Below are 22,600 nucleotides of genomic sequence, written 5' to 3'. Positions count from 1 at the left end.
GGACTGAGCTCCAATACTAGTGACCCACTTCAGTTATACTCCACTGGTTCTTGTGTGGGCAAAGCTGAAGCATATCTTGTGAAATGTGTTTCAGGCCTCAGGTCTGTTGCATTGTGTTGCTTTATTTGCTTATTATTAACGACTGCTTTGTTACCTTATAATGAGCTTCTCTCTCTCTGCAGGATTGCAGACCCCAAGGGTTCAAAAATCACGAGTCAGGCCCCCAAAATGATAAGATAGGCTTAAAAATCTGATTTTAAAAAACCATGTTACCCCTTTTTGACCTGAGCAGTTAGCCAATATTCAGGGCTGCGCAGGTAAGTTCTGTTGGGAGGAGAAATTGAAGTTGGAGTAAGGTGTCTTTGGTGCAGTCCTGTTTATTTACAGAGAACATACAACATTCTCTTTCCCTGAACACAGGAAGAACAAAATAGTAGACTTTACTTCAGTTGTTTCATGTCCCCATTCTCCTGTTTGGGCAGGGCTTCCTAACCAGACTACAACTCCTATGATGCACCTCAGCTGTGGACTCCCATAATATGCATCTCCTATCTTCAAGAGGGGACACTGTAGTGCATTATGGGAGATGTAGTTTGATGAGGGAGCCCAGTCTGTAAAGGAGAATGGGAGCATGAGGCACCTGGACTACAACTCCCATGAGGCACTGCGGCAGCATTTCCAAGTTGAAATATGTTGGTTTGCTGCTTAAATATTTTGGAGTTTTTTGACTAAAATATTGTGGTACTTGAATTTCAAGAAAAATAAAACAAAAAAACCAACAACCCACAAATATTTCAACCAATTCTAGATAATACTGTGGGTGGGACATTTTGCTGTGTGAGTCATGCCTGAATTGCAGTTTCTTTTTAGAGAATAATCTTCATGTTGCACAGACTATGGCTACTCCACTTCTCCCATGTAAAAATCTTTGTGCAATGAGAAGTGGAAGACTGAAAATTGTAGCTCAAAGTGTTTTATGGCTCATCTACAGAGATACAACCCTTCTGGCCAGTGGTGTCACTGCCAGCAACAAAGGCTGGGTTCAATATACAGGGGTTCCTCTTAACATTACAAAACCAAACCTGCTTGAGCTCCCCCAGGAAGCCTGGAAAAACTAACTACTATCCCGAGTGCCTGTAAGAGACAATACTTTCCTGCTTGTACGCACTGAGTCTCTGTGTAACAAAAGAGGGAGAGGGAACTCAGCACTAATTTGGGAAGACACCAAAACAGTGATTCAAAAATATGCAAACCATAAGTAAACCCCCACCGCACAATACCTTGAGCAGTAGTCCTTTGCCTAAGTTTCCCACCTTGCAGTGGGAAAGTCCGACAGAAAAACATCCCTTTAACATGCCCCTCCCCCTTTCCCTCTGCTGTATCCAACTCACTGTTTGTTGTGCGAAGTCCCAGAATTCCAGGGTGCGTTCATGGGGGTTCACCTCCTGGCCCTGAAGATGGGGGGTTTCAAGCAATGCCTTTGTCACTACCACTGCTGCTATCTCTGCCATGCTTGTTCTGAGGTTCTACCACTTAACCCAGTTCACAGTGATTTCCGCTCTTCAGGATTTCACTAGGTAGCAGGGAATCTTACTACTGCAGCCTCTGCATTGGCTTTCACCACAATACTGTCCCCACACCAGCTTTAAGGCTCAGCCTAAGAGACCTGCTCATCAGCACTTTCACTTCTAGTAATCAGGGAGCAGGAACAACAACTGTAAGTTGAGTTTAAGCAGCTTTATCTTCAATCATGAGGAGGAGAAGAAGAAAAAAAAAAAGCATCGAAGACTCTTTAAACACAACCCACCCCCTCAGATAGATAGAAACAGAGATATAGCCAACTTTCACTTGGCTTTGGCATCACTACGCCCTGCTTCGCGAGGGAGGTTCCAGTTAGGGTGACCCCGAGTGAGGGCACGTTAAGCACAGTTTTGCTGTCCTTTAGTCACACAATAAGGATATTCACTACCCCTGTGTTCAAGCCTAAAGTGAATTTTAACCCCAATCAAAATTGATCATTTTGGTGAGGCAGGCCAGTCTGCTGATCACCTAGGGAAAGTAGGTGTGTTTATGCAAATGTGGTCTGCTCCTGAGGTCTTCTCCCCCAGTTCATCAACAGATGGCAGGGGAGAGCTCATTCAGACCCTGGCTTACGGAGGCCTTGGCTACACTGGCGCTGTACAGCGCTGCAACTTGCTGCGCTCGGGGGTGTGAAAACACACCCCCCCCCGAGCGCAGCGAGTGCAGCGCTGTACAGCACCAGTGTAATCAGCGCCTACAGCGCTGCACGCTCGCTCGCACACTGCAAGCTACTCCCCTCGGAGAGGTGGAGTACATATAGCGCTGCGAGAGAGCTCTCACAGCGCTGCCGCGCGACTACACTCGCGCTTCACAGCGCTGCCGCGGCAGTGCTGTGAATTGCCAAGTGTAGCCAAGGCTAACGACAAGCTAATGTTTCTCTCCATACTGAGCTGTAAGGTGGCATTTGTCTATGAGAAATGGGAGAGTTTACTGCTCTTAACACAGGGATTAGAACACCTGGCTGGAGATGGAAGAAACAAAGGGAATTGAATAGTCTGGGTTTTTACAGTTATTACTGTACCTAGCCAGAGAAGTGAGACTAGCAGTTAGTTCTTCTTTTTTAAATGAGAAGCAACAACATACCAGGGACATAAGAAAGAGAAACTGGGAGCCAGAATGACTTTTTAAAATGAGTTTCTACAAGGAACATTTAGTCTAAGGACAGATAAATGGTAAGTACGTTGGGCGTTTAATGTTTTTATGGTTAGCCCCTAGGAATGAGGAGAAGAAAGAAAAATGGACTCCATGCTCCGTTTCTCTAAACGAACGTTTCTAAAGAGAGAACGAGTGCGAGACTGAGAAGGAAAGATCAAGGGCTTCCATCAAATCTTCTTTAGAAAATGGCTGTACAGCTAATGCTGCATCACGGTGGAATCACTCTGAAGCTAACGGGGGCGGGGAAAGGGTTTGTATCTGCCGGGAAGAGTGTTACCGAAAGCAAGCGGAGAAGCCCATCCTGTCTGACTTCTAGTCTGCCAGTGATGATGCAGCAACTAGCTCAGGCCCTGGGATCTAGTGGCTAGAGCACAGAACTGGGAATCCAGGGACCTGCATTCTCCTCCTACCTGTACACTGTGCCCTTGGGCCAGCCACTTTGCCTCTCACTCCCCTCAGGCCCTTTTTATGTCTTGTCCATTGAGACCGTGAGCTCTGGGAGCGTCTCTCACTCTCTCTGTGCAATTCCCAGCACAAGGCCCCAGCTGGGGACTCTAGGTGCTAATGCAATGCGAATAGTTAGCATGGGCCAATGCCTGCCATAGCGAGGACCCTGGCTTCTGCTGCATCTGGTGGAAATTCTGCAGGAACCTCAGATATAATTTTAAAGGTAGTTGTCATAGTGCAGGGCACCTGCCCCCATATTCCCCCTCCAAGGCCCAGCACGGGCACCTCTCTCAGGCCTCTGGCTCCCCTGGCAGAGACCCATGTCTCTCTCCCTCCTCCCCACCAAGACAGACTGCGTAAGCAGGCCTGTTTTGCCCCCCTTTCCAGAGACTGATAACAGTGTGATTGCCGACTGCTATAATTACCGCACAACTCTTCCTAAGCAAGCACTTTTATCCCTCGGGTAAAAGCAACACAGAGAAAACATATGAAAGCAATAAAAGAGCCACACACATGCTGTTAAGCTTGCCTGAGATCACCCCAGCTCCAGGACAGCTCTGGCAGGGAAGCAGTCCTTCCCGCCCCACCCAGTGGGTTCTACTTCATAACACCCTTTCCTCAAAACCAGAACACACATGAACTGTGAGTCGCTCATTTATCCACTTTACCTGTCCATGGTCTCTTCATCAAAGAGCCAATCAGCCAGAGAAAAGGTCCCCCCTCAGGGTGACGCTTCAAAGGCTTAATCCATAGGTGGGAGTTTGCAACCCCCTCCTCCCAATTCTTCCTAGGAATTCCAATTCCCATGTGTTGTCCAAAAGACCATTCCTGTCTACAATGTGTTCAGCATGGGCTTCTGAAGCTCACAGTACATCCCAGAGATTGCATTACTCTGTTTTCCTCCTAAAGAAATTCATTCAGTCCCGCCATGGAACAGACATATTTCCATTGTGAATATGATGGAACCCTAAAACCCTTCAACTTAATTCAATGAGCTTTCATTGAACTCAATAAGGTTTTTCCAGGATGCTGCAGAATATTCTAATACCTGTCACAATAGATTTGTATTGAATGAAATGTGAGAATGAACAGCAGTAATTGTAGTCCCTCAGTTATTTATTCTGCTATGAAATTCAACATATTGTATGCGTCCCCACAGTTTCCGTCTCCAATATGCCTGAGGGAATTGTCATTAGGTTCCAGAGTTAACAGCCACTTTAGTCTGCACAGGCCAATAAACACCTCCCAGCTATTTTTCCTAGCTCACAAGGACAGCATTGGCGCAGGTTGTACTTAGGTCACGTTTCCAAGGCGTTCTCCATACCGCTCATGCTGGGATTGAGGAGTACAGCTCTGTGGTGGGGGTGAAATACACAGGGCCCTGCAGATTAGCAAGAATGATCAGAAGGGGAACAATTTTCTTCTGGATTCAGCCAGCCACCTACCCACCCTTTGTCCCAGCTCAGTCCCTCTACCCCTCACCCCGAGGCAGCTCTCCCTTCTCCCCAATCCAGTTACTGTCTCTTCATTTCCCCACTCCAGGGATGAGATTCTGGCCTCAGGGAAGTCAATGGCTAAACACTCAGCAACTTCAGTGGGCTCAGGTTTTCACAGCTGGTCTCCTCCCTCCTCTGGCAGGCCTCCCACGTCACTTCCCCACCATGCACAGTTTGCAGATCTCCTATCCTGCCCTTCATCCCCATCCAGAGCTCCTCTGCCCACCACCCCCCACAACTCTCTGTTCTCATCCTCCCCTCACCAGCTCTCTTCAACTTCCCCACAAGTAACGTGATAATACCTTCTGCAGGGACAGGAGGGGCTATTGTCTGCAGCGGGGTTGGGAGGTCCTCCCATGGTAAACAAAGGCCCGTCCATGTCATTTATTCCCACAGTGCTGCTGGGAGCATAGGGAGTGTTGTTTGGTTGGGTTTGGAGGCAGACACTGGAAATGTTGCAGAAGGCAGATCACTAATTACGCTGTCAGCAGGTACGTAGGTAGCATATGTTGCTGCCTACTGACTGGATTAGAGAAAGACAATTCAAAACAGCTCAAAGATCTCCACAAACAAACAAACAAAAAAAACCACCTGATTCCAGCCTAGAAATTCAGCACAGAGAAATAATTGCATCTGCTGCCTACCATGAGGTTTGAATGGACCAGAAAGTTAATGAGGTACATAGGATAGGATCCAAATTCCAAAGGGTACGGGGAGGGGGGAGGGAGAGGGGATGCATGTGGGAATCTTAAAGAGAAAGGCAGCATTGCCAAGTGATGCTCCTCAGCAAAGGAACGGGACTCAAACACACGGGGGCGATGCACAGACAGGATGTGCAGGAAGCACTTTTGGTGGTGCCACGCACTGACTTTGCTAAGCGTAATTCATGGGGCCTCCAGAAACGCCATCCCGTGGTGGGACCTCTGGAACTCACTCCCACAGTGGTGACGTCACTCTGACAGCTGTAGGTCCCCCAGAGAGGGAACCCTGGCCCCTGCGCCGCTGAAGATGCTGCGTGGCCACCCTCTGCCACCCCCGTTACGGGTTTTGTTAGGGGAAGGAGCCATCTAATTTTAGCCCTTCCGACGCCAAGGGCTGCAACACTGAGTACCAGCAGCTCTGGTTTGAGACCAGCCTGTTGCTGGGAAGGCTAAATAAGAAGTCGGGGCAGGAGGTGCGAAGTGCCGTGAACAGGATGAATCCCCTGGCTGCGTTTGCAGCGGGATTGGGGAGGTGTGATCAAGAGCTCAGGGGGTGATAAATTAAACCCCACGGGGACCTGCTGCAGATGGTGATGGTGCAGACTGCAGAGCAATCAGTGCTCTGCTGTGAACAGGCCCAGAGGATCATAGTCCCATCTCCACTCCTGTGAGCTCTGCAGTCGCTCCCCAGCAGGGGGCAGGTGCCTGAGGCCTGGCGGTTTCCCAGGAGCCATAGGCAGAGACTGTTGTGGCTCTTGGTTGTGCAGCAGGAGCTGGAAAGTGTGAGGCAGCTCCAGCCCCAGCACTGGATGTCCCAGCAGGCAGCCATGTCCCAGTGACCTTAGTGCACTTAGCTATTGGCTAGCAAAGATTTTTGAGTGGCAATTTACGTACAGGTGCCTTTGGTAAAATGTATGTCCCAGGCCCAGATGGCCTGGTGAGGATATTGACTATGTTCTAGGCAGAGAATACTGCACATCTGCAGGAGTCAGAATACCCTGCCCTTTCCCCACGTTTCGGGTGGGATTGTAATGAAAACCGAATGCCTCCCTCCCTTACACTTCTTTGAAAGGCACAGCCTTAGTGCCCAGACCTGCAGTCTTTTCTTGGGCCAAACTCCCATTGATCTGAAATGGGAATTTTGCTTGAGTAAGGACTGCAAGGTAGAGCCCAAATTTGGTTAAATTATCGTGATACTAACACAAGTCCTTCAGGGAGGAATAGAGCCCTTTGATGCCTGTCATTTGTAGGCCCATGGGAAATACGGTATCCGTTTAGCCAAAGACAGCTGGACTTACTATGATAAATTTATAAAAGCTTTTGTATGTAGAGTATTCTCACAGGAAATCCAAAGTTCACAAGTGGGTGAATTAAACAGGATAAACTTGAAACACCTGGTTGGGGTGGGGATAGGGTGGCCAGATAGCAACTGTGAAAAAATGGGATGGGGTGGGGGGTAATAGGCCCCTATATAAGAAAAAGTCCCCAAAAATGGGACTGTCCCTTTAAAAACAGGACATCTGGTCACCTTAGGTGGGGGAAACATAAGAGTGAGAAAGATATCCTGTTCTTTTTTAAAGAAAAGTAACAGAACACAACCCGAGGTGAAGGACACCCAGGCACGAGGAAACACAACGGTTATTTTAAGCGTTGTAGAATCCGGATTAGTTTTGCAATAGTGTGTAAATCCGTGGATGCACAACTTCAAAAAGAAAATTTCAAAGTCCCCTGTAAGCAGCTTACAAAAGCTCCCTTTTTAAGAGCCTTGTTTTTGTTTCTTGGTGATTTGTTTCTGCATGTTCTTCCCTATCTTCAGAGTGTGACAGTTATGAGGTGCTAAAAGGATTAGGAGCCCATGTGCTTTGAAAGCAGCTGACCTTTATTGTTCCTGGAAATGAGAGCTTCCTGGCTAACTTAAAATAAACTTGAAGCAGAAGAACATGGCAAATCATTTGCAAAATACTTGGGGAGAAGATCATGGACTAGCTCCATCTCCCACTGAAAGCTTGCCATTACTTGGGGGAAGGGAGGCAGGGATCATGGAGTGTTATCAGCTAACCAAAAACGCTGTGGTTGGGACTATGCCTAAAACCAGTACAGCCATACCCCTGACCAACACAGCTATGCCAGGAAAACCCCAGTATAGACACAGCTATGCTGGCAGAAGGTGGCTTCTAACAGCATAGCTAATGTTCAGAGCGGTGGTATTCCTACATCAGCAGAACAACTTCTGCTGTGTCTATGGACGCTGTGTCTACGGAACTGATGCAGCGCTTTGTGAAGATGCTACCTACGCCGACGGAAGAGCTTCACCTGTCGGGGTAGTTAATCCTCCTCCGCAAGAGGCGGTAGCTGTGCCAATGGGAGAAGCCTTTCCACCGACCGAGCACCGTCTCCAGCAGGGGTTTGGTCGGTATAACTGTAGCTGAGTGACGCAGTTACACCACCATAAGTCTGTAGCATAGACCAAGCCTACACTGGGGGCTATGCTGCCATAGGCTCTGTTTGTAGACGTAGCCTACAACATTTCAGGAACCGTTGTGTGACCAGGCTACCCAATAACTTTGATTTTTATCCTGAAAAAACATTTCAGACATTAAAAAACATTCAATCGTTGAAGGATAAAATTCGAGTCCCAGCTGTACATATTTTAGTCAATAACCTGGAATAGTGTTTAACACACTCACCTCTAATTGCTGTGATACTAGGAATTAAAAACAACTTTTTGCATTAAGGCCAGAGTCTGGTGCCTTTACTCACAATGAGTCACACTTTACTTAATATTTAACCCCATTAGTTTCACTGAGACTACTCATGGAGTAGTGTCAGCCAGGGTAAAACAATCTGGCCCTTATTTAGGAGCTGCAGCGGGGTTGTAAACATGTACAGCAAACCAGGAATTTGCACATGGAAATTGGGTAACTGGACATGCAAATGGGTACTTAAATACCCCGTTATCCATTGACACACTGGGGAAAATGACATTCCCGGGACAGCCCCTTTGGAGTATAGCTGTATGGGTGCAAAAAGAAACCTTGTTTTCCTACCGGTGAGGCATTTCTCCTCATAAAATCTTCTCATCACAACCACAGCCATGTCCGTCACTGGGGAAAGAGATGTATCTTAATACAGGTTAGCTCACAGATCCATCTAGTCTGATTTCCTGTATAACATGGGCTGGAGGACTTCATGCCGTGATTCCTGGGGTATAGGGAATTGTTCTTCCGGGCTATGTGAAGGGCACACTGTCAAGCCCAAAGACTTGTGACTGAACTAGGTCATATCTTTTAGAAAACCCTCTAATCTTGATTTTGAGATTTCCAACAATGGAGAATCCACCACACTCCTAGCTAAGTTGTTTATGTGCTTAGTTACCCTCACCGATAAAAATGTGGGCCTTCTTTCTTGTATATAACTAGTAAACAAGCCAAAAAATATGCAGCATAATTTTTTAGATGTTGGTTGCTCAACTTTTCATGGTCGAAGGCCTCTGTAGATTTTGGATTTTTAGAATTAAAGACAAAATGCATTTTTCACTAGGCGGACTCCAATTTCTTGGCTGCCATCCTTTCAAGTGAGAAGTTTCTGGCTAGCAAGGACTTTTCCTTCTGGAAGAGAAACCAAGTTTTCCTGGCTTGGGGCTCCTCATTGGCTGCCATGGTCAGCACTGAGATGAAAAAGGACAAGAAAAAAAGAGGTTTGTTTCAGAACGTGATTTTGGGGGGATAAACACTTGGAAGTCCCTGGTGCCAAGTGAGTTCAACAGAGACACTCGCCAGAGCAGTGCTGGGTGGCGTAGGCAGAGAGGATGTAGCTCCATAGAGGACTAACTCCATTATTAATGCTCACGTTCGTCTCTCCTCAAATTAAAAGTCGTGCTATTGTATAACTAATTGAATCAGCCTCTCTCTCAGCACAAGAGTTCGGATCCCTTCCTCCACTGGGCCTCAGAACCCAGTTCCCAGGGGCTGCCCGCCTGCCCACTGGGGCGGAAATTGAGGCTTATATTGGGGGACCTCCAGGCAGGCCCCTCTCTTTTGCTCTGGTTTGTTGCCTGGGGGAGGTTAAGCCCTGCCCTTCTGCCGGGCCTTCTGCTGACTAGGAGTCTGGACATGGTGGGGCAGCAGGCATAATTCTCCCTCCGCTACAGCTCAGAATGGCCACTTGGAAGGGCCTATGGGCTTCGCCCTCTGAGCAAATCACTCCCGCCTCTGGGCCATTATATCCTGGAGCAGCATTGGCAGGCAGCCAGTGACCCCTTAAGAGATGTTCACAACCCCTCTGGCACTGCGCTGGGAACCAGGGTGGCCAGTGTCACCCCCCACCCCCGAGAGGAGAACGGATGGCTTTGCAGCTCAGCATGGCCATGGACCACATAGGAGGAAGTGGAGCAGCTGCCTGTCGAAGGTCCTGGGATGTTCATTTCAAAACCTGATTACACGGGGGAGATGCTGAAGAAGACCCAAACCATGAGCTGGCTTCGGGGTTTCTCCCAACCCATCTGCAGAAAGAATGAGAGATCCACCTCGTTAGACATCAATGGCAAGGGCCATTGGGACGCCCCAGCCATACCAGAGGCAAGGCCTGTTTGAGCCAAGAATGGGGCTCCCTGAGAAGTTATAGGATTGGGCTCCCCACCACAAGCCTTCTGCCCATGTGTCCCGACTTGCCCACATGGCTCTCCCATGCCAGAAGGGAGAGGGGCATCCCATGTGTGCAAGTAGGGAGAGGGCCAGACTAGAGCTGAGCCAAGAACTGATTGTACGATTCAGGGGCTAAACCGGAAGGAAAACGTGGCCTATTTTGTCAGTCTGTTGCCAAAATGAAAAACCAAAACCAGAATTTTGTTTCAGATCAAGGAACACTCAAAATGAAACAAAATGAAAAAAAAATATTTTTTTTTTCCGGTTGGTTTGTTTGATTTTCAGGGTGTTTTTAATCAAAACCAAAATTGTGTTTGTTTTTCCATTTTATTTTGGGGCATTTCCCACCCTTTTTAAAACTAACTCTAGCGAAGCTTCAAAACAAAAAAACATTTTGTTCCAAAATAGTCAAAACAACAGTTTCCAATTTTGGGGTGGAAAAAAAACTCAATTTTTTTCCTGGCCAAAATGAATGACTGAGTTCAAGCAGAATTGACAAATTGCTGGTGTCCAGCAAAATGTATTTTTCTTTTGGCAAATTTACTATTTGCTGAAAAATTTCCACCTGGAACGGAGAGTCAGGGCTTGTTCAAGGAGCGTTCCTGTAAAGCGGAGGTGGCAGGGTCCATCAGTGGCTACAGCATGACCCCAGCGAGCCAAAGCTTTCCCTTAGAGCCCGGGAGCGAGGAGACGGTAACACCCCAGCACACAGCACAGGGATGGGATCTGCAGTGAGCATTGCACTGGTTCTCCGCCTGTCCCAGCCAGATGAAGCCTCCAGGGTCTCCCTGCAGGTACACGTCTGGGGTTAGGAATGAGGGCCTGTAGCTGAGCTGAGTCTCTTTTAGGGTTGCCAGCTTTGGTTGGATGAATTCCTGGAGGTTTCATCACATGACATTATCTTTAATTAAAGATTGAGCTTTAATTCCTGGAGACTCCAGGACAATCCTGGAGGGTTGGCAACCCTATCTCCCGGCTACCACCACCCCTGCCTAGTGCTGGCTTAATCACAAAACAGTTGGAAACAATCCTCAAGTCCCAAAGTCAAGTCCATCCCCTCAACACAAAAGCTCACATGCAGCCAGTCCTGGGCCTCCTCTTCCAGCCCAGCCTGCTCTTCACTGAGCAGCTGCCCCAGCCCTTCCCAGCTGGAGCTCAGCTTCTCCCGCTCGCTCTCTCTGCCTCAGCGTGGCCAGCTGGGGAGCCCCCTCTGCGGCTCTCCTGGCCTCCCCTAATTACTCAGGATCCGCCTGCGTTCTGCAGCCTCTGCTGCAGCCTCTGCCGCAGCCTCACCACTAGCAGCGCCCTCACCTCCCTGGGTTGGGAGAGGTCAGTGGGTAGCCAGCCTTCCCCCACTGCTGTCCCCCCTGTATAAGGCCCAAGTGTCTTCCCTGCAGCCCAACTGGGAGCAGGTGATCAGTCACAGGTGCACTGCACCCCCCGCTTAAAGGGACAGTCACCCCGTGACAAGGACTAAAGGTTCCCATTTCTCTGCAATGTGGAGTCCCACCCGCCTGGCCCTGAGGAAGGCCTGTGCCCCGTTCCAGTCACTAGGCCCAGTCAGGTAATCGCAGCGACAGCAGTTGTCAGACTAGCAGGGATCACTAGGATTGTTTCATTGGCTGGATGCAGGTTCGGTTGAACAAAGGGAACTTTGTTAAACGCTGTGCTCAGCGCTGTCCTCATAGGTGAGTTTGCTCCAGGCTGATTCCCCGCGGTCTCTGTTTTCTTGGTGTCCCAGCAGGAAACATGGGCCGGCTGACTCTAGCTCCACTAATCATGATGCAGTAACTGTCGGGTCTGAGATCCTGCATAACACAGGCCAGAGAATGTCACCCGGTAATTCCTCAGTGAAAGGAACTTGTCCTTTCAAGGTAAGTGAACCACTATTGAGCCAATGACTTGGGCTTGAATAGAGAGTGTATCTTGGAGAAGCACATCCACTAGGACTCAAACAGGGTCTTTACCAGGGGCTGCACTCAACTGACGCAGGCAATCCTCTCAAAGAGCCAGTGACAAGTAACCTTTCCTGGGGCTCACTCAGGTACCTGCTGCCTCTTGCCATCAGCAAGTCTTGCTGTGCACGTGAGAATCGGAGGAATCTCAATGCACTAAAGAAAGATCGCCCAGGTCTAAAAATTCCAGATACAAAGAAACCCCAGACGTGCCTCATATTTCTTACCCAAGTCATCGGTCCTCATCCCTTATGGATGCAGCATTATGCTGACAAGAGATTTCTTGTTTAAATTCTAAGCAGACAAGGTCCCGGTGAGAACTGTTTACCAGAAGGGATTTTTCAGGGGAAATGTATTTCACAGTGACAGCAAAACACCATCACACTCCCTATCAACTTCATTCAACCAAGAGCATTGCTGTAAGCCAGTGCAGTTCTTTTGCTCATCATATGCAGAATAATCTGTCCCGGGAACAAAGTGCATAGTTTCCTCTTCCTTTTCTTCTACAGCTTATGTCATTACAGTCCTAGTTAAGCTTATTAGACAAACTATGAATTCCAGAATAGTAATAGGGGCCAAATTCTGCTCTCAGCTGCAGCATTGTAAATCCAGAGTGACTCTGTTGGTGACTGAGTTACTGAAGGTTAAACCATGTTATGTAGTTGAGCTCAGACTTTGGCTGACAAAGACAAAAAGGGGCTAACACTGGCCTCTTCTTATTAGTGTTTCTGAGGATGAAGGGGCTGTATGCAATGAGGGAAGTCCATTGTGAAGCTGGAGCCAGGCACAGCATTCTCACTGTGGGACATGCTGGCCGTTAAGCTCTTGCAGTGCCGAACAATTTGTTGTGTTACTTGGAAAGAAAAGATGTGATAAAAATCAGAACCTTTTTAAAAGAATTATTTTTAGGAAAAAAAAAGAGAGGCCGTCAAGGCTGTGCTTGGAGATGGGTCAAGGTTTAATTACAGTAGCACCGAGAGGCCCCGATCAAGATGGCGGGACTATTGCGCAAGGCACTGTACATACACAAAGTTAGAGGACAGTACCTGGCCCAACGTGCTTACACACAAGACAGGACAGGACAGGAGTAGGAAATAGCATTAATCCCACTTCACAGCTAGGGCAGAGACGCAGGCAGCCTTACTCGCCCGAGGTCACACATGAAATCTGTGGCCAAGGGAGGACTAGAACTCATATCTTCTGAGTCCCAGAGCAGAGTCTTAACCAAACCACCCTCCTTCTTCCCCAGCAAGGGATCCCTACGGGGAGCTAGCTCTAGTTAGATTGAGGGCTTCATTTTATTGCATCACAGAATGCATCTAGCAGAAGGGACGATGCTGCTGAAGGTCCCTCATGTATGTTTTCTGCATATGTGTGTGTGTGCGCGCATGTCGCTGCCTCTCTCATGCAGGGGTTCTAGAAAAGATTCACAGCTTCCTGCCTTCGCTGTGCAGGGGGGTGGCCATGAGACCGCCCCACAGTCCTGGCAGGGGGTGGCCATGAGACCGCCCCATGGTTACCGAAGGAGGTTGTGGAATCTCCATCACTGGAGATTTTTAAGAGCAGGTTGGACAAATCCCTGTCAGGGATGGGCTATAATACTAAGTCCTGCCCCAGCGCAGGCACATGGACTAGGTGACCTCTTGAAGTCCTTTCCAGCCCCCCATGGCAGGAGCAATGCGTTTGCTTTGCCTGTGTGACGCTGGGGTTTGGGTGGGTTTATCGAGGGAAGGTTCAGCTGCAGGAGATAGTTTTAGCTTCTGTTGTGCAAGTGCTGGAGTTTGTCATTGTGAGCCAGTGGCTGTCTCACCAGCTCCGTGACATGCCCCAGACCAACGCAGGCCCTTGCTGCAGGGCAGGGTTATTGTTCAAACATAAGAGCTCTTGGGTAACATGAAAACAAAGATTCCCCTTGACCAATGCGGGCTGAAGCCCAAGAGGCTTTTTCCATTGCCTCCCTCAACTCAGTGCAACCATTCTCAAACCTCCCCAGCCCCAAGCAGCCATGTCCTTCCCTTAAACCCCTGCTGAGCCACCTGACAGGCAGCTAGCCTGTAACCCTTTCCTGACTGCTTCACCTGTCAAAGCAAACATCCTAGTCTTTCAGAGCTGAGCCCCAGACTAACCCGGCTACCCCTCTGATGGCTTAATGCAACATGCATTAAGCCATCATGAAGAATTCAAATAGCATGCAGGGTTTATGTTTTATATTTGATTTTTGCCATTTCAGTGGGATTTCTGCAAACTAAGGGTTTAAAGCACCTGTTAAAACGGAACTCTGTAACCCGACCTTAACCCTGGGACACCATAATAACAATAATTGTCAGTCAAGTAAGAAGCTTCTTATGGGAGGGAGACAAATTCAGCTCTTTACGGTTTTATCTGCCAGTGTTTGCTATAAGTTTTGATTACAGCTCAAAGACAAGACTGAATTTTTTCAGAGGGTTTGGCACAGCAGAGAACCTCAAAACGTATTTAGGTGCCCAATTCCCCTGGGTTGCCATAGGAGCTAGGCACCTCAATACCTTCGAGGATCTGGGCCCAAGCTTTTTCAAGAAGTTTTCATCTTTGTCACACTAGTTTATATATATTTATATAAAGACCCAGGCTTTGGATTTGACAGATTCACTGGCTTTCTCACATTGAAAGCCTTGTGTAGCTCTAATTGTATGTTTCGTTTGGTTTATGTCAATTATATTTACGTCTTCTCATCTTGACCATGTCTTCCCCAGTGTTATTCGCCAAGGCACATCTATATAATTTTTCCAACTGGGCCCAATGTTCCCAAAGTGCCTGAAGTTGTTGAGTTGCTGATGGCTTCCTCTGAACAGCTATTGCAATAGCTTTGCTGCTTATCACTGCCTTGCTGGCATCTCCCCGCAGGGAAGCGGAAATGCTGAAATGCAGCTTTCTGGAGGATTTTAGAGGGAGGGCAAAGCGAGGCGCCTGATGAAAAGTGACTATGGGGAGGGTTCTGCACAGTAGAAGCTACTGTCTTTTTGCAGTCCCAGTGACACCTTTTCTCAGCCCTTACAGGGGAAGAACTCAAGTGAAGCCAGTGGGAGTTTGGCTGAGTGGCGCATGCAGGATTTAGCTGTCAATTTCTATTAAAGGGTCATACCATGGCCTCATTTTCAAAACAGTTTTTCCCTGCTGCTGATTGGAAATAAGAAACTGAAATCACTCTCCTTACCTGACTGATTCCCTTTCCTAGCACATGTACACTGAATTGTTACTCTTGAGTGCTCGGGCATACTTTAATTTGCAGCTATTTATTATACGATACAGCTGTTGCATCTGATTAAAAAAAAAAATCAATGCAGAATGTAAGAGCTTGTCCACACGACAAGTTACTGCCTGGCAGATCTGTACTCTGAGCTCAGAACCACACTGTTCACACGGGCGTGTAGTTTGGAAAGAGCCCACACATAGCAAGTTTAATTACTCCAGCTAAAGTGACTCCACCCAGATCACTAGTCTCAAAAGACAACCTATGTTTTTCTTAGGGTGCGTCTACACGGTTGTGCAGCAAGCCAGGGTGTGAATGTGCAGCGCCCCAGTTTGCCCCACAGTAACGGCGTCCTAGAAGTAAGCAGTACTCCCTAGCAGTGAGCCAAGCCGCACTGCGGGACTTTCGCTGCAGTGTAGCAGTGGCCATGTGGTGAGTTATTGTGCAGCAAACTGGCTTGCCGCACGGTAACTTGCCATGTAGACACGCCCTCAGGAAAGCACAGGCCCTATTTGGCCCTCGTGATCTGGATCGTGTCAGCTTAGCTGGAGCAATTAAACTCGATACGTGTGCACTCTTCCCCAGCCGACACGCCCGGAGGAAGAGTGCGGTTCTGAGCTGCGTACAGCGCCTCAGAACACAGAGTTTGCACTGCTGCAAGTGGGAGTCAGAGAAAATGGCCAAGAATCAAAAGGAGTTGATTAGTGATTGGTTCAGACCAAACCAGCCCCTCTGTGTTCCAGAGTTTAACTCAGCTTCTGGTTTCTCTGTCTCCCCAATTTCCCTGCTAGGGCCTCCTGCCTTCTAAAGGCTTCCTTTCCCCGGGCTCCCCAGCAGCCTCTCCTTGGGGCTGAACCAATGCCCATCGAAGTCAATGGGAGTTCCTTGGACCTCCACATGCATGCTGCTGTTAGCAATATTCCATCACGTGGCAGGACGGGGTCTCTCCGACCGGGAGCTGGCTGCTCGGCCTAGTCCAATAGTGCATGTTCCAGGGTCAATGGGGTCTCATGGTGCCTTCCTCTTTCCCTGTCTCTGGACTGCAGCTGTGCAAACCCAGAGAGATGGGGTTTGCAAACTGAACTCAGGAGTTTATGGTGCAGGGGTTGGAAATGAGCCAGGCCTCTCGGATTCACTGGGAGGTTCAGCTTCAATGAACTTAGTCCTGCACAGGGCACATTCCACAGTCAGCCCCTCACTGCTTCCAGATGCCCCCTCCCTAAAACAAGCTCCACCCCATTTTTACGGCCAATGTCTTTGGGGCTCCCCGGTTGCAGGAAAGATGTGGATAAACTGGAGAAAGTCCAACAAAATGATAAAAGGTTTAGACAACCTGATCTGTGAAGAAAGGTTAAAAAAACTGGGCATGTTTAGTCTTGAGGGGGACCCAATAACAGTCTTCAGGACGGGGGTCAATTATTTTCCACATCCACTGAAGGACACAAAGTAATGGGCTTAATCTTCAGCAAGGGAGGTTTAGGTTAGCTACCAGGAAAACCTCTAACTCTCGGAGCAGTTACACTCTGGAACCATCTTCCAAGGGAGGTTGTGGAATCCCCGTCACTGGAGGTTTTTAAGAACCAGTTGGACAAACCCGTCAGGGCGGGTCTAGGGTTACTTGGCCCTGCCTCAGCACAGGGGCTGGACTAGCTGAGCTCTCGTGGTCCCCTTCAGCCTGATAGTTCTCTGATTCAGTTATAGAAGAGGGGCCCTACCACTGAACCCCGTAGTAACGCATTAGACACCTCCCTGCAGTTTGATACGACGCCCCGTTCAATCCAATAACCAATGCATTCGGAGTGAATGGACATCAGACATGAATACGTCTTGCATGTCCACCCCTGCGCTGACCTTCATCTGACCCGAAGGATTCTGTGGCCCTGGAGAGCCTGGCTGAGCTGGAGCTCCGGATGGGGACAGCCCCTGCATGGACCATGGAGGGGAAAGGAGCAGATCGCTGTATTTTCCCAGGTGTGAATACTGGCTTCGGTTGTGCTTGATGCAGGTTCCAGGCTGAGGTCTGGCACTTGTGGAGCTGGCTTGTCAAGGAGAAGGGGTGCTGGTGAAGCCAGATCTTGGGGGTGTCTCCTGGCTGCATCCCCACCAAATGGCTGCGGACCAATTGGACCAGCTCTACCTAGCCCTGAGGCTGGAGACAATAGCTGGACCCCACCAGGGAGATGGGAACCGGGCTGAATGGCTCTAGTGGCTGCAGGTCCTGCATGTTGGACATTCCCCTATGCCTATTCTCTATGGCGCTAAGCCTCCTCCCTACCCTGCGTCCTCGCAGCAGGCGAAGCCCAGGGTGCCCTGACGCAAAGCTTCATAGATCACAAGCTACCAGGAAACTCCAGATGAGCCAGGTGAGGCTGCAGCTGCAGGGACCACACATGGAACTGTGACGGAAGTGCTGAGAGTGCAGTGTCCAGTAGAGCACCCTGCATGCTGAGCTACCAATGTGCCCCGGCGTACAGGGTATCGGTAACCCTTGCCATATATTTTATAAGATGGCTACTTCCCTTGTGTGCCTGATAAACAGCCTAGAGGGCAAGCGCTAGGCTTTAAGCTGGGAGCACCAAAGGAGCCAAGGGAGTTAGGAACTCAAGCTCCCCTAAGATCATTTGAAAGATCAGTCTCATTGTGTCTCACCATTCCTCCACCCACAATTTAGCACAGCTGTCTCTGTCTTTGAAGAGAGGCGATCACTCCACTCACTCAGCTATGTCACACTGACCCAGATGAGAGTTGATTAGAGAAAAAAAAAATGCAAAAATGTGTCGGTGCAGAGGCCATGCTGGTATTGTTGTGAAAGATGGTTACATGTGAAAACCCATCCTGAAGGAATTACCCATCTCTCTTGGAACAAAAGCACAAACAGTGGAGAAAATGAGAAGTGGTGGAACTCTGAGTTCGCAGGAGGCAATGAAAGCTGACAGATATAAATACACGTTACTAACCCATAGCATAGCTAATGGTACATTTAGAAGGACACATCCATTAAAAGTACCTGGTACATTCAGTACTTTGGTAGAAACCTGACAAGCATTATAAACAGACTGTATCTGTGCTGTGGCTGGCATAGAATCTGGGAAGAAACTTTTGTGAACTTTGGAGTAAAGAAACTGGATGAATAAATGAATCTACATTTCAAATGGTGCATGGCTCGATTTAGCTCCAATATTTATCCAAAACTTACAATACTGAGCCAGATTTACCTCTTTGCTCTGGAAAACGAGCAAAGCTATCCAGTAATATTTCCTGCTTTTAGTCACATTGGAACGGCTGTGATCATCAATCTTCAGACGTGTAAAACGTTAAAGCGGATGGTGATCAATTGTTCTCACGGCCACCAAGGGAAGGACAAGAAGTAATTGATTTAGTTTGCAGCAAGGGAGATTTAGGTCGCTATTAATTCTAAGGATAGTTAAGCACTAGAACAGGTTACCTCAGGAGATGGGGAATCCCCACCAAAGAACAGGTTAGACAAACAACTGTCAGCAATGGTCCAAGTATACTTAATTCTGCCTCAGCCGGGGAGGGGGGCAGACTGGACTAGATGACCTCTTGAGGTCCCTTCCAGCCCTACATTTCTATGATCGTGATAAAAGTTTTTCTCATGATGTGTCAGTATTTCCATTTCAGAATAAAAACAAGCAGTAGTGAGGCTTGCAAACAATAAAAAGGAAAAAAAGGAGTTAATTAATTTGAACCTCTAAGATGAGTTCACTTTGACTTTTGTGCAAAGGTTCAGGACACTTCTTGGTTTATCTGATCCCCAGGTGTATACACTGGCAGAAATATTAACTATCATCCAAGCACATAAAGGGACAAAAGATGGTCAATTTAAACAATAAGTTGGCAGTTTTTTCAGCTGCTTCCCAGTCCCCCTGCCATTTTTAGTGGCGTTTCAACCATTTTCCTATTTATTAAAAAAAGAAGAAAATTCTCCCTGATGCTGTGTGAAGCTCATGCAAAGCACAGGGGAAACTGACTCACGTGAAATGGACTATGCTCCTCCGCTGGTGGAAATGGAAGGCCCTCCACTGAGTTCTATGCAGACTCACTGATTTACACCAGCTAAGGATCTGGCCTATAGTCTCCCCCCACCCCCTACACACACCCAAATCTCGATCAATTATAGCAATCTTGGGTTTTGCTTGTAGCACTAGCAGATGAGACATTTCGAGACAGACGTGTGGTTTTTAACACGACATAATGGTACATAACACAGCAACACAGATGAGTGGTGCAGATGTCTCTCTGTTTGACAGAGCTCTGCATGCCCCTTTTCCACTATTAATATCACATCCATGCCTTCGGTGTTCTGCGTTCATTCACCTGCTTCCCAGTCCAGTTATGCACCTGCAGCCACGTTAGCGTCCGCCCAGCGCACTGAAGCCATTACTTCCTCTCCAGTACGAGCAGGGAGAGAAATTCATCCCTGGGGGAACCACCTGTGGCTTAGTTTTAGCAGTCTAGCCGACAATGGGTATTTGGAACCAGAGCATCTAGGGTCAGAGCGTGCCTGGGCGAGGGATGCTGGGGAAAGTGCCCCAGCCAAGAGCTAGCCCCACGTCTCTCTTGCTCGGGGCCAGAGAAACAGTGGGAACGGCTCTCTAAGCCAGTGGTTAGGGCACTCAGCTGGGATGTGGAAGACCCAGGTTCCAGTGCCTGCTTATTGGGGTGGCTTCAGCAGGAGAGACAGGGCCCTGCCTCGGCGTAGCCCCGTGGCTTGGGCACTCTCGCGGGAGAACGGCGTCTGATATTCAAATCCTCCCGCCTCATCAGGCACAGGAGGGAAGTGAGCCCAGGGCACCCCCAGAATTTGTCCCCATGGTTTGCACCACCCAGTTCTGTGGAGCCCTCCCTGCTGCAGCCGCCGGCCCCAGTGCTGAGCCCTGCCTTCCAGAGCGGCCCGCCCAGGTGCAGTGTCACCCCATCGCCGAGAGGGGACATGGGCTGTTGGAAGCAGGGAGAGCCCACGTGTAGGAGCCAGCCCCAGAGCATGGCTGCCCCACTGCCCACTCAGGTTTGGCCCCTCAGTGGGGCCCGGGGGCAGCAGGGCCAAAGCTGAGTGAGAGGTTTTGCAAGGGGGTGCCTGCGGGTCACAGTGCTACTCACTGAATTTTGGCCCCGTAGCCCCATCGGTCCTGGTGGAGGGCTGGCAGGGCTAAACCTGAGTGGGCATGGCGGTGGTTGGCACCATTTCTCCTCGCCGCTGCCACTGGTCCATGTGTACCATGCGTACGGCTGCAGGGGCCGCTGGACTGAATCCAGGTCTCCCCACTCCCGGCACATGTTCAGTGGCGGACTTCAGCACCGAGAGACTCTGATGGGGCAAAGGTCGGCCCCGGGCGTTGGGCATCTACAGGGGAGGTGGCGACAGCTCAGCAGGGGCTTTGAGGATCTCAGGGGCACCTAACATGTTAGACTTGGGCAGATAGGGTTCGATCCACAAAGGGACTCAGACCCCTGAGGTACTGCAGCCCTTGGGAGGGTGCGGTTTCCTTCCCCCTTTGTGCTCCTGGCCCCCTACTCTGGCCAGCGGGTACAGCGGAGGCATGGCAAGGCTCCGCCCCCTCCTCTCCCATTGGCTCACGAGGGGAGAGTATGTGGAGAGCAGGGGCGCTCCACCCCAGACCCAGAACAGAGCTGGGTTGTACTAGGCTGAGCAGCAGAGGGGAGATCATCAGAGCAAAGATAAGGGCATGACTAGGCGCAGGAGCCGCTGTGTGGTCGTCCTAGCACTGGCCCTGCAGAGCAGTTTTGAACTTTTGTTCCAGAAGGGCTGGATTCAATATCCCCCACATTTCCCATTGCTCCTCTGTCACCAGCCTGCTGGCTTTGACTCCGCTGACAGGGGAGTGAGCCCTTCCCAGCCTGTTCTCCCATGGGAGAGCCCGGGTCATGCTCTTGTGTCTGATTTGTGTTCTCATTTCAGATGAGGGCTTGAGTTTGCATTGGGCATTTGCTCTTCCAGAGCAGCTCCTGCTCGGTTATTTGTGTCGTGGTGAATATATGTAAAATGCTCATGCTCCACATTGCTAGTAGTAAAAACACTGCTGAACCTCGGCTCTACCTCTACGTCCGTCTCATTGTATGCAAAGCAGTTGCTAAATAAAGAAACATAAGCAGAAGGGGAAATAAGTCCTGCTTTCAAGTGAGATTTTCATAAGCTGATCCGTCACTTGAAATGGAGACTTGCTTTCCTTTCATGTCTCACCTTTCTCCCCAAGGAGCGGGATTCTTGTGATCTTAAATAAATAAATAAAACCCCACAGGATAACCTGTTAAAAGATAGTGCAGAAAGAGCTCCTTTGTAGTAGACACTGAAACTGTTCAAAACAAGAGATCCAGGGCCGCTTCCACACTGTGATTGACTTCAGGATGATTATCATCATGTGTATGTCAGGCGCATCGGTCATGGCGCAGGACTCCATTGCGCTAGGCACTGTACAAACACAGAATAAAGACAGCCCCTTCCCCAAAGCACTTACAGTCTAAGGATACCATTGGGCCTGCCCAGGGTTGGAACTTTGTATGGAGTGGACACACCCAACTGGTTTGATGTTGCCTGAGCCATTTTCTTTTTAAGTGCAAAGAGAGGAAGAGTAGAAGCAGGGAGGGTTATACAGGAATCATCTATATTTGTGTGCAGAGAGCAAAGCTGAAGTGGCCTTCCCCCCGCCCCCAATATCCAGGAGACATGGTGGTAGTTCCTGGGCTCACGGCCAGTGCAGTAGGGAATTAGGAAGCATGGCTCCTTCTCATCTACTTGTCTATGCCGAGTGGCCACACAAGGGCCATCACATGCTGATTTTAACTTCCAACACCCCTGGAATGCAGGTCAGTTTCACTAGACCCGATGGGTACCCTAAAAAGGTCCTTGACTGACTGACAAAACAGGGAAATGAAGGGTACCTCGTAGAGCCAGGTTGACTGCTGCTGTGAATGGCTGCATTGACTTCACCCAGGAGGTTGGCTCATGTACTGCATTAAGTATTAGCATGGCACAGGAAACAACCCCCATTATCAAGTTCCGAGGGTACTTTTAAGCAGCTCTGACACTGTCCTGACTTTGGATTCCATGTGATTTTCATTTTAGAACTTGCTCATGTTAATAATAGGGACTCCGCAATGTATGTTCTTGTTGTGAATGAAAATCGGCTTTCTAAATAACCAATCAAGCAGCACACTGTAGCCTGAAGCAGCATTTTAATAGAAGAACTTCATGCACCTATTATTAAACATCAGTTCCTCCCAGTCTCATGCTACTCCCATTAATAATGTCAGTGATACGCAGCCATGCTGACAAATGTCATTTTTCACCAAACTGAGAAAATGAGGAAAATTTGTGATAGACATTGGGCTGCTTTATAAAGCCCATGAATCA

The sequence above is a fragment of the Terrapene carolina genome, unplaced genomic scaffold, assembly GCF_002925995.2.
Source record: "Terrapene carolina triunguis isolate 2854851 unplaced genomic scaffold, T_m_triunguis-2.0 Scaffold275, whole genome shotgun sequence".
NCBI classification, from domain to species: domain Eukaryota; kingdom Metazoa; phylum Chordata; order Testudines; family Emydidae; genus Terrapene; species Terrapene triunguis.
This window is presented reverse-complemented; position numbering follows the sequence as displayed.